General features: G+C 37.7%; 1 protein-coding gene across 6 annotated transcripts in view; it reads left to right on the top strand.

Annotated features, from left to right (window-relative positions):
* Window positions 1-1,503: 1,503 nt before the first annotated feature.
* The window catches only part of BMPR1B (bone morphogenetic protein receptor type 1B), a 427,170-nt gene continuing 415,300 nt past the window's right edge, over window positions 1,504-13,373 (top strand). For 5 of the 6 annotated variants that reach the window (XM_037830282.1, XM_037830285.1, XM_037830287.1 and 2 more), the window contains exon 1: window positions 1,504-1,634. The gene's annotated coding sequence lies outside the window, so the exon portion shown is untranslated. The remainder of the gene's footprint in view (window positions 1,635-13,373) is intronic. The other variant, XM_037830283.1, reaches the window with a different exon arrangement.

Genomic DNA, 13,373 nt, shown 5'->3' on the forward strand with positions numbered 1-13,373 from the left:
GGCAATGACAAATGTCATCTGCTTTTGAAAATTTCCTACTGTTATGTTAAATAGTAACTCTTTTCTTTTTCCATTTTAGCACTAGGAACCAGAATGCAGGTTAGTCCTGATAATCTTATGGTTCAGATACATTATGGAGTAAACAGACTTTCATGGGACCCTAAACTTGCTTTTATGGGGCAAATGTCTCCACATTTCACACACTCGTCAATAAATGTCTGGAGAACCAAATGATCCTAAGTGGAAACTGCATAAAATTAATTTATATACAATTGAATTTATTTTCTTATTGATAAATGATTGTGTTTAATGTCTAACATAAAAATATTTAATATGAGTAAAAAAAGGAAGGAGTAGAAAGAAATAAGTAGGCCAAGAATTGAACAGGCAATAGAAATAGAGGTGGAAAAAAATGGGAGAAAGCTACTTCAGAGTGAAATTCTAAGAAATTATTTAAATCATATGCTTCATAGTGACCAGAGAGGGTTTATCAATATATTTGGAAGAGAAAAATATTTTACAAAAGAGGAAATAAATAATGCTGGAGGATGGACTGTGGAAAGGCATTGGGGGGAAAGAATATTTGGATGTTATTAGATACCTCTTTGGCAAATAGAGTTTGCAAACGGATGATTTTAAAATGAAGTTAACTATTCTCCTCAAATCTCCTGAAAGACTGTGGACTTCTTTAATTTATATTTACCACCATAGCAAGTGTTTTAACACTTGAAGACTTTGCAAGGACACCACAAAGAAAAGACAAATGTACTTGCAAAATAAACACTACTAATCGTAGTATTACATTAAATACAAATGGAAGGGTTTTCTGGTTTTGTTGTTAGTCTTTGTTTTCTTTTTAACAGTTTAAAAATATTTGTAGAATGGAAGTATTTCATTTCCTTGGGAGGTCCCTCTATAAGTTCTAGGGGTTCCTAAAACACCCAACCAAAACTGCTGGTGTAATTTGATGCATATGTGTATTTTTTATAAGATGTGCCAATATTTTACCAACTTCTGAAAAGTGCCTGTGACCCTGCGAAGTTGAAATCCACTCCACCATGTCATCTCTGAGAGCCCCTCTCAGCTCTCAACCTATACAGTACTTCCACGAATCTTTGTTCCTCAAACCTAAGAGGTTTCATGGCAAACCCCTTCTTAAACATGGCCAAGTAGTCATGTATAACTGAAATCCAAGTGATGCTCAGAGAAGCAGTCTAAGCTTTGGAAGTTCACTTCTCCACCCAGGGCTGTGGAAGGGAATGTACAGAGTAGTGTCCCCAAATCCGCTCACCTTTCCTCCTACACGGGCAGCGGCGCTGGGGCAGCCCCAAGTGCATAGAGAAGTGTAATCCCTCCGCTAAGTACTTGGCTCTCAGTCTCCAATCACTAGTGGGAGCTGGAGAGGGCAAGTGAAGGAAAAAAAAAAAAAAAAGAAAACAACCCTGGAGGCAGCCGAGGAGCAAGAGGAAAAAAAAGTTCCGCGGCGGCGGCGGAGCAGCCGTGGAGGCCAGAAGTTGACGGCGCGGCAGGGCGCGGGGTGCAGGGCGCGGAGTTGGTGCGGGGCCTGCGTGGCGCGCCCAGACGGTGCGAGACTGCGGCGTTAAGCGACGCGAGTGCCCGGAGCGCAGCGGCGGGTAAGACGCACGCGGACTGGCGGGAGGGAGCGGCGGAGCCCGGTCCCCGTGCGGGTGGCCCCGACCTTGCGCGCGCGGGGGGCGGGGGATGGCTGAGCCGGCGGGAGCCTAGCGGACAGAAGGAAGGCGCGGGTTTGGAGGGTGCGGGGTGGGCGCTTGGTGGCCACCGCTCGGGGCAGGGCGGAGAGCTGGAGGAAGAAGAGAAGAGCGGGCAGCGCAGTTGTGGGGCGGCGGAGGCGGGAGGGGGTCAGGCGGTGGCCGCTTCGGCTTTGTGCGCTGGCGGCTCTGCTGAGACCCCGAGGCCTGGGTACCTGTGCTGGCTAGGAGTCGGGCGCAGCGGCAGGGGTGGGTGGGACACGTGCTCCTGGAGCTGGGAAGGAGGGACGCGCGGAGGCAGGAGTCGGGACCTGCACGCTGAGAGTTTGGGGCGGGAGGCGAGCAAAGGACAGTCCTGGAATCCGGGAAATCGGAGGGAGCCCCGCGGGGCGAAGAGGCACAGAGCCCGTCGAGGCAGGATCTGAAGGCACCTAGCTCGGTGCGGAGCCACCTGCCTCGGACGCCTCCCCAGACCCCAGCCTTGCAGTCAGATAAAGTGTGCAGCGGATTGTTCCCGGCGTCTGGGACTGGGCTCCGTCTCTCTGCTTCTATTGCTCTCTATCTCTCTGTCTCTCGCTCGCTCTCTCTCCGCTTCTCAGTGTCTCTCTCTCTCTTCTTCCTTCTCTTCCCCTCTCCCCATCCCCTTCTATGTCTATATTTCTGTGTTATCTGTCTTTTTCTGTCTACCTCTTTTCCCCACATATTTTCATCTCCCTCTCTTTTAGAGGCTTTCTGCTCGTTTTCTCACTGTCTCTCGTTTTCTGTGTCTTTCGCTCTCTGCGCCCATCTCTGTCTCTGTTTCTATGAAGGCTCTGTATTTCTTTTTGTCTGTTACAGTGTTAGGATTTCAGACGTTAGAAAAAATCCACGCGAAGTTGTCTCATAAGATTTTTTATTCCTTTTGAGCCGCACCACTCCAGCTGGATGCTGGGTCCTTCGTACTTGTTCCCCACAGAATGGGAACGCTGTGGTTTCCTTGAATTTTTAGGAACTGCTCTTAGTCATCGTTTACTAAGGTGAGGCCAGTGACTTTGAGCAGCCACAAAAGTGCCAAAGAAAGAAAACAGAAGAAAAGAGCTGTTTAATTGCCTCAAACATATAAAGATAGCGTACCAAACATATCTGCAGTGAAGCAGAACCACCTGAAAAATTTTCTGAGTTCTGAAAAGCAACACCAAAAGTTTCCACCCAAAGTAAGAAGGTTCGGGTAAAAAGTATTTGAAAATAATTTGAAAAAGCACTTACGGAAAATTTCTTGCTTTATTAAATTAATGCCAACTAATCTGTTTTCCTACATATATTTTTAGGATCTCAATAACAAGTCTCCTAATTATTGTTTTGGGAAAGTAATGGGAAATGCCCTGTGTCAACTGGTACATTTGTGCTTAAGAAAATATTCTTTGTACTTTTATACCTCTTTGTGCTTTTATACACTCTAGTGATCAAGAAGAATCATTTTTAACTGCAAAGAAAATGGGAGAGGAATTGTCAGTAATTTTAAAACATGAGACATTTCAAGGACCAATAATTGTTTTGGAAAGTTTTCAGAATAAGGATGTTTTGAAGGATATTACATCTTAGTGAAATATGCAAGTTATCACACACTTAGATCATTGTGTGATGCATAAAAAAAGTTGTGTGCTGTAAGCAACTCACAGCAATGATGGAATTTATGGGAAACATAGCTGGGAAATTAATTGCTCTGATTTTCACTGTTTTCTTTAGTCATATATAATGTACCTTTGTTTTTAGCAAAATATGGCCCAGGGCTGCAAAACTTGATACAGTGTGTTATTTGTCCAATTTGATTTACTATTTAGAAAACCACCTTTTCCTTTTGGTCACGTGGTATAAGTTGATATGATCTCATTACTCATGTGCTAGGGGTTGCTGATGAACTTTAATGGCACTGATTTGTGATTTTAAATCAAAATGTTAGTTTTTGGTCAGTTAAAATCCAGATTTATGTCATGTTAGTGAATCATCACTATTTATGGGGGCTCTGCCACCTTGTCTGCCAGGTGCTGCATAGCATTTAGTCTAGGCAGGGTTGTCTGAAATTCCGTTAGCCTCTTGTCCCTGAATGACGTGCTACTGCTGCCTGTGGTATATTAATATGTGTTAGTTGTTCTGGTTATTGAATAATATTTGTTAAAAAGAAATTGCTTTACTTTTTTTCCTCTTCAACTTTGGAAACTGGGTGAGATGGTCTGATGAAGCCTTTTTGTTACCGTAAATGCTGATTTTATTGTTGTTATTTGTTTAAAGATAGAAGGCAATTTAAAATAAGGTTTTTTTTTGGTACATATAACATCCTCCACTCATTCTCAGCATTCCTTTCATACTTATTCAAATCTAAGGTCCGCTGTCACCTACTCTAATCTAGCAAAACTTCCTAATTTTTATAAGCCCCCTCACCTCTGTCTCATGGGCTTCTGTGCATATCCTTCTCAGAGCTGACCTCTTTGCTGTATTTACCTGTTTATCTCTTCCCTATACTAGACTGTTAACTCATTGAGGTGAGGTAGTGTTCCTTTTTTATCCCCCTGTCTCAATTCCAGGTGCCCTGCTCAGTATCTGGCATATGGTAGATACTGAAAAATTCCTTGAAGGACCATTAGTTCTTTTCCAATCTGTGGCTAACTTAAGATGCTGGTTCTTTATAGGTGCAATAAATAGCTCAAGGAAAATACTTTAGTGTAGTATAACAGCAGATCATAGTGTTCGGGCTAAAAGGATCTTAGAGGGCATCTCATTACACACATTGATATTAAAGATGAAGAGGATGAAGCCCAAAGTGTTTAAAGAACTTGCTTAGACACAGACAGTGAAGCCTTATTGGATATGGAGCTGAGAACTTATGTTCTTTTCTCTGTGCAACAAATAGACTCATGCTTGCCTTCTTTCACTTGTAGTGGGCGAATCTGCCCATAAATTGCAAGGCATGCGGTTTATCAATTTGTAATAACCAAATAATCATTTGTTATCCATATGCCTGAGATAATATTTATCTTTCAGAAAATTGACCAAGTGCTTTTATTGTGCTAAGCATTGTTCTGGTCCTAGCTGTGTGATCTTGGGCAAGAAGAATTATTTCTAATTGCAAAGAAGATTTAAGCTCTCTGGATTACAGTTTTCTGTGCTATAAATTTGTGTGTGTTGGAGGGGGATGGGGAGAAGTAAAAGGAAGTTTGGACCAGATTAGTAGCTCTTTTTGAAGTTTTTCTTCTGAGACCACCAATCTAACTACCAGAACAACTGCAAATTCATCTGTTTTACATATCAGACTTCCTTGTAAGCTTTTGTTTGAAAAAGGGATAGCAGAGCTTTAGAAAAATTGAAGACCACTTGACTTGATATTCTCCAATTTCCTTTCCAGTTCTTGAATTTCATAATCAAGATTTTTAAATCAGGGTAACTGAGAGATGGTTGGTAAAATTACTGAGGGCAGAAGGAGAAACTGATTTTGCCTGAGAGATGGTAATTTCGGATTTCCATATGCTGAATTTGACATGATAACAGAAATTGAAGTGGAAATGATGAGATACATAGAGGCAGGCCAGAATTCCAGGGAGGGGGAGGCCAGGGCTTAAATATATAGATTTAAAAGTCATTCACATTGAATTAGAAATAGGATTGAGGGAAAATAAACTTAAAGATAGAGCCTGGAGAGGGCATTCAATGTCTGACCTTTGAGTATTTTTTGAGTTCATCTGTACGATTAAGATAAAAAGGGATAATATAATATCAGGCAATAATTTCTTTTCATAATTAGTAGAACATCCATTTACATGCCAATATCCTAATTGCTATTCATTTTTGCCTACATGTTTGAGTATCCACCTCTGCCTGGCACTGTTATATGCTGTGGGGACACTGAAGTGATAAGAGACCTTAGGTCCTTACTGTCATTGAGCTTACATTTTAGTGGGTGAAAACACTGTGAAGTTTAATCAAACACATGAGCAAGAGCATTTCCGATAGTGTAAAGTGCTATTAGGGTAATAAAACTGATATGACAGTGAGTGATGATACCTAGGGTGGTTAAGGAAGGCCTTTCTAAAGATATAGCTGAATAATAAGAAAGAGCCAGCCCAGTGAAGATCTGGGAGAACTTCCTGGCAGAAAGAACAGCAAGTGGTTTATCCCTAAGGCAGTAACAAGCTGGGCAGACACTGGTCAGTGTGGTTAGACTTGGGGGAATTAGTGGAGCCTCTTAGAAGATGAGCTCACGGAATAAGGGGGAGCTATCATATGAAGTTTGTGTTTTATTTAACACTTGGAGGATTTTAAACAGAGTAGTAAATAAATATGACTTAGCATGACTGTATTGGAAACAAGAGTGTCTGAAGTAGGACCGTGTAGGAGCCCATTACAACAATCCAGCTGAGAGTTTGGTGACTTGGCCAAGGGCAGAAGCAGAGAGACTGATCAGACATTGTTCTTATCACTGAGTAACAGAATCTCTAAGTTGAATCTTTATAATTATATATGTAATTTTTTTGTCTTGATCTACCTTGCAGCACACCACTGGTTCAACGATTGTTTTTACTGTTAAATTTCAGGCTTAAGTATCTTATCACAGTTCATAGATGTCACCTCTTTACTTGCCTTCAAGTATCTCATGAGCTGTAAGCTTCTTGGCTTGACCCTGTTCCATGCCTGGGAAATGTTGTGGTGAGGTTCCTGAGGACTGGGGATGATCTCTTGACTACCTGGGGCACTTGACTTTTCCTGAGAGCAGATATGAACTAGGACCGCTTCACTACATTTTAGGTGAAGTTTGAGTTCTCGTTACAAAGGAAAAGAAGCAAGTCAGAATTCTAATCAGTTTTGAGTTTTTCTTATTTTTCTCTAACTCTTGGCTTTGAAATCTTTGGATGCTTCTTGAAAGACTTCACTGTAAGATCTGCATTGATAGATCTGGTTCTCACCGGTGATTGTATCCCAGCCCTTTGACCGGTGGTGGTTCATAGTAGGCATTCAATAAATATTTGTGGAATGTTGTTGGATGCAGTCTGTCAGACACCAATAGTTTTGATTCAGCTGGTTTTATTTTTCCTGTCTTTCAACAAGTATATTGCTCCATGTGGCCTCAGCTTTAGAAACTGTTAAGTAGCAAGTTTGGAAGTGATTTTCTGAAGATTGTATTTAGTTATTGGCAAGAGGAAAAAAGATACAATCCAGTTTATTTCTTTATAACATTTCTTGCCCGGTTGTCTAGAGATAAACATTTTAGTCATTTTTATGGCAGTCAGATAGATATGGACTTAGACAAGTAAAGACACATCTGTCAGTAGTTAATTTGTTGATTTATGAATCTAAAATGATTCTAAGGAAGTCTGTAATGATAGTGCCTTTGTCTAAATTAATCTCTTGATGGCAATCAAGGAGTTTTATCTAACTGATATACTTTACAACCATCTATAAAAGGTACTAAATTCTCATCGGTTCTTTTACTGGAAAAAAGCTCTTATTTTCCCGTTGACTAATAACACATTTAGCCGTAATAGTCCATGTAGTGGCAGATTATCCTGAAAGCTTTCCTCTTATTACAGAATGTAGTGCTCTACTAAAATGGGTTGCAAACAATTTGACATCACCTTATTTTTACGTTTCTAGCAATTCTCTTCCCCAGTTTCTTTAGATTTTCTCAGTCAAGAGTCCCTTCTGTATGTAAATAGCCCCTCTTCTTAAATCTTACCCTGTTTTGTTCAAACCTCTTGCATTTTTCCCATAGTTTCTGTGTCACATATCTTGTTTGCCACTCACAGCCCTTCCACCTTATGCTCTCCACCCAGGAGGATAATACTTGTGGGCCACTCTGATTTTCCAGTAGCTGAGGTCATTGGGAGATTAGAGTGAGGATATTTATTTTCTTGGCTCCTTCCTTGTGGAATCAGCTTGGGTTGACTTTGTCCCTCCACTGAAAGTCACTGCCCTTCTCAAGGCAGCTTTCTCTGTATAACTCACCTTTCAGATTCCAGTAATCTCGAATAGCTCCTTTGCTTTTACTATCCCTGCATAACTGCATTGCCCTTGTGAGGTTCTCCTGCACTCCTTCCCACACAGTGCTAGATTGTCCGTTTGTAAAGAAACCATCCTCAGTTTATCAGAAGCTGCATCAATAAAGGTCTCATTTTCTGTTGGTTCAGCTTCTGAAAGCTGTCTCCTTCATGGATTGATAGGAGTAGTTGGCCTCCCTTATCTCTGGACATTTGCTTTCCACCTCCAAATTATATGCTTCTATGCATGCAAAAATGGAATGTAAACCTAAGTTGTATATTATAGCAATACTTTACTGTCAACCACCTTATTGGTTTAATATTTTTACTTAATATTGTGTACCCTTTACATATGTGATTTGTTTGTTTCATTCATTTATTTATTCATTCATTAACGCAGTGCATATTTATTGAGTCATTAATTAACGAAGGGCACTGTGCTAGGCATTGTGTATACAAAAAGGCAGAACAAGCTCTCTTTTATTTGGGATGGTTGGATAGAGGGTAGAAAATAAGCAAACATAATATTTATAAATTAGGTTTGCATTAGTGCTATGAAGGAAACTTGGTGCCATGGTAGAGAATAATAGGAAGTACTGTTGTTTGCTTCAGATCACTGAAGGGCAGAGCTCTATCTAGGTAGTGCTCATGATTGATGTCTGTTGCAGTACCATAGTCAGGCTCTTAATATGTGAATTTTATAAGCTTTCCCAAGACACAAATAATGAATCTTCCTGGTTGGAAAATTAGAAATTGCAGTTAAACCTAAAGAAAAAAAATGCTTTTATACCATTACCAGAAATATTTTGAGATATTTCCTTTTGTATTATGTATTTTAAAGGAAAATGCGGTCATATATATCATTTTGTTACCTTCAAAATTTACTTAGTCCTGCACTGATAATACCATTCTATGTCAATATAAGCATTTCTAAACCTAATGTTTAAGGTTTAATCTGAAAGTTAATGATCACAGATTCCCAGTCTCTTACAGGCATGAAGAAGAAAATTAAAATGGTCAGTAGTCGCAGCAGAAAAATTACTTCTAGAAATTAGGAGACTCTTGAACTTGAGAGTAGAGAAATGGCTTAAGTCATATAGATTTTTCTTTGCTTTATCAAAATTTCTTTGAATTAGGATGTCTGATAAAATTAATTAAAGGGCAGCTAAGAGGGACAAAACTTCGTCATACTTCTCTTATTTAATAATTGCATGCTAGAAAATTTTAGGCCTAAAACTATTATTGTATCTACTGTATCACATATTAAATGAAAAAATTGGAGTTTGTGGTCATATGACCTCAGAAAAGCAATATATATATAACAGTATGTTTTACCTAATTGGATTTGTTTTCCTGATGTGTTCCACAGGATGGTGGTTTTGTGGAATGTTAGTACATGGCAGCCCAAAAAGGATCAGCATCTCCTGCTGATTAACTGTGGGGCTCTGGAGTTTAACTGCCTGGGTTGGAATCTTGGCTCTGTTACTCACTAGCTAGTGTGACCCTGGGCAAGTCACTCATCCTTCTGTGTCTGTACTTTGTCATCTGTAAAAAGGGGATGATGATAATAGTCTTTACTTCATGGAATTAGATGAGTGGATATTTGTAAATGTTTAGAACAATGCCAGTCACATAGTAAACACTGCATAAGCTGTTTGATATTTAAGTAAATAAATGATGAAAGACACATGGGAATTGCTGATGTTTTGAAACTGCAAGCCTTCTCTAAGCTTTTATTATTCTAATGGGCATTATGGCAGTCCTCTGTAGGTGTGTTTGACCATGGAATTTGTATTTTTCTCTGCATATATCATTAGAGTAATGTTCCTGAGAAGCCACGTTGGAAAAATATGGATACAAATAATTGACTAAATATTTTCACTCCAAAATAGGACCATTTCCTATCATTAGTACTTGTTCCTGTACATGTCATACAGTGGGTCCCAGTTCTTGGTTTTTGTTTTTCCTTTTAAAGGTTAAAATGAATTTTTTTCATTACCCAGAGAAAGACTTCCGCCAGCCTAGAAGTTATGTATACACTGGGCCTCTGGGGTTCACCGAGCCCAAGGATTACAGCATATAATATATTTTTAAAAGTTACTTATTGTTACTTGTTCTAATTATAAAGAATACATATTATTTCAATGGACTTGGGAAATACAGGGAACTGTAACAAATAAAATAAAAAGCACTTGGATATAGTCACTGTTAACATTTTGATTTCTTTTTTTTTCTTTAAAAAATTGGGAGCATAATATAGTACAGTTTTGTGTCCTAATTCTTTATATGTGTATAGTATTCTCAATACAAAAAGCTGCAGTGATTTCTGACTCTCAGATGATTGGTAATCTACATTTCAAAAGAGCTTCCTTCCTTCCTTACCAAATTCTGTAGCCAGAGACAATAAGAAAATAAAATGGTGTATCTAGAGTGAGTCTCTCTCATTTTAAGTATTCTTGGAAATTGGAGCCACCTGGTAAGCAGTTTGGCAGTTCTTTTTAAAAGACCTGGAGTAGGTGACCTCAGGTTGCTTCATTTTTATGAGTCATTCCAGTGTTGTAGCCAACAGCCAGATGGATGAGGAAGAACCCATGAGGAGGCTGTTTTAGAGGCATTACTTATTCATCCTGAGTGATTGTGGGTGATCTTGTATAAAGTTGAGTGAAAAAGCTATCCAGGGAAACCTGAATTATTCCAAAATAAACTTAACTAACATTTAATTTTTAGACAGTAAATCTTTTCTCTCCTTTGTATGTTGGAGGCAGGGTTCTATTAAGATGCTAATACATAGGGCAAACATTGTCCCTAAACGTTTTATTTGGTCCTATAATTTTGAGTATAGAAATACTGTTAGTGTATATGGCCTAATACATAGATGTAAAAATTTTTAAAATACTAATTATTATGAGTTTTACTTCATGTACTTTATAAATGATATGGATGCTCTGCTGGTTAAAATACATCTGCTCAGAATGTTGTTTTCATTCAGAAATCCTTATTCAACAATTTTGAATCTTTATCTCACTCAGGATTAAATCAATCACTGTTTTAAATACTTATCTCTAACATCTGTAGCAAATGAAAATATTTAAACTCTTTCCGAAGAGGAAAACCATGCTACACTGTTTAATTGAATTAAATTAGCTTTTCATGGAAATTTACCTAGGAGCTGTTTCTGGAACCAATTTGGAAAATGATCTTTGTATTCTCTGGCATTTATGTTTGATTATGTTTTTCTTAGTAATTCTCACTGGACCTGATTCACTGCTTGCTTCAGTCTTCAAATCTTTGTGATTTTTGTAGGCAAATTAGGCATTTCCTACTCCATAATTATGCATATTTGTGAAGTAAATTATGCTACCCCTTAGATGTAGACCGTGTAAGAAATTCTTAATTCTGTAATATATAAAATAACCTAAATGTTATCATTTTAGCACTTTGTTTAGTAAATACATTATGGCTTAGATAAAATACAGCCATATATAAATTTTCTTCCAAAAATATTTCATAGAATTTAATTTTACCAATAAAAGCAGGTGCTTTGGTTTGTGAAAATGGCAGATAACTTTTTGTTACAAGTTTCTTGTAAATTTATTAATTTGAAATAATCTGTTTTAGGCACATCCAAGATTTTGTGCATTCTGTTTTCTCCATTCTTTCTTACATTGCAATCTGTTGTTTTACAAAGCCATGAAGAAATTAAAAAACTCAATTTTCAAGTTTCTTAGCTGTAAAACTTATTCTTTGTGATTAACAGCATATTTTATATGCTTGGTTCAAAGACTACAACTTAATGTCTTTATTTCTCGAATATTTGAATATGTCATATTGAACCGTTTAAAGGTAAAACAACCTTTTTTTTTTAAAGTCCTTTGTCTTATCTACCACAATTTGAATGTCAGAATTGTAGCTATTTTTCTCCTCAACCCTGTGAACTTATGACTGCTTATTTGCATTCTCCTTTACTTTCCATTTTCACCTTCCTTTCTTCATTCTTTCTCCTCCTCTCTCTCATCTTTGCATTTGATTTTAAGATACTGTTCCTTAAGACTATTTTTTTCTCTTAGCCAGAGGGAATTAAAATATACTAATTTCTATTTCAAACATCCAGAACATTTCCAGGGTCCCTAGTAGTTGCATCATTCTGTGACTGGTCAGAGTTCTGACTAAATTAGCTTCGTTGGAATTATGTGGTTTTCTGTAGACATAACCCGAAATACTTTAATAATGTTATAAACTAATAACAACAGCAAGATGTACATGTATTTTGTTATTGAAATTGCTTATTTAATTATGTAATTTTACATGTATGTAATTTGTTTGTGAAATGTTCACTTTTTGAATCATTTAAAGCAATGTGTTCCCATGAGTGAAAAAGCTGAAGATGGCTTGGACATACCTATAATACAAAATGTATTGTAGATATTACTTGAATCTAGATAATTTTCATTCCTTTACACTGTCTCTTTGATATACAAAAATCTATAATTACGTACATACAGATTTTCATCAAAACCTTTCCAGCTCCTATTTTATTTGATATTTCATGCATTTTACTTGTGGTTCGAAAGCTGTTACTTTGCGTTCTTAACAGTTTTTTTCCAAACTTACTGGCATGCAGCCTGACTTACCATGAGCCTGTAAATTCCTTTTTTGGCTCATCTCTTTTAAACCTGCAAGGTATAGTGTGGCTTACACAATAATATTTTACATCTTTAGTTTGTGAAAAATGCTTTTCTTACAAATGGAATTATTAAATATTTGTGCAGTATGACTGAACTTGATGCTACACTGTAAATTAAAGTGTCAAATACATAACTGAGTCTTGCTCTAAGGAAAAAGTTGTTTAAATTCACAGATGATGTACTACTAAAAAATACGTGCAGAGCACAAATAGACTGAATATGGGACGGACAGGATGGGAAGTTGATGAGAACATTTCTGAAGTGCCAGAATGATTCAGCCATCAGGGAATATGTTAGGGAAGTTAGTCCATGATTTTACCTTCAAACTTTTGTATTGTATCCTCCAAATATCTTAGTTTTCTTCTTTGTAAATGCCAGTGATATGTCATTAATGAAACTATCTGCTCTATTCTTGGAACTGATTAGAACTTTTAGCTTGTTTCTCTTCTTAGGCTTTATATTTCTTTCCTTAACCAAAGTGTGTCTTCTGGATGAAGTCCTTTCTTAGCTCGATACTTGATTTGCCCATACTGTCACTCTTTGTATAGAGTCTATAGTCTTTCGTCTATCATGTTTCATTGTAGCTGTCACCATTTTAGACTGCAAGAATGCTAATCTTGTGTGTCTTCATATGGCTTTTTTGTGATTGACTTTATCATTTTATTTTCATTTGCTTGGATTTTCCTCGGTTTCTAAATCTTTTTCCTTCTTTTTCTGAAAGTAGAATTATAATTTTTTTCATTCCACAGCAAATTTGTGTATTGTTAGATTGTATGAGACCAGAACTGCATGGAGGACTTCAAGTAAAGATGAGTCGTGATTTTAAATGAGAATTACGTTTTCTGTTCTTTAGTGATGTTTGTGCCATTGTTAGCTTTTCTGGCTGTGGGAACACATTACAGCAGTGTCCCAGAGGTGACTTTCAGGCTCCTTTTTTTTGTGGTAGCTACAAC

This window comes from Choloepus didactylus, chromosome 3, assembly GCF_015220235.1.
Source record: "Choloepus didactylus isolate mChoDid1 chromosome 3, mChoDid1.pri, whole genome shotgun sequence".
NCBI classification, from domain to species: Eukaryota; Metazoa; Chordata; class Mammalia; order Pilosa; family Megalonychidae; genus Choloepus; species Choloepus didactylus.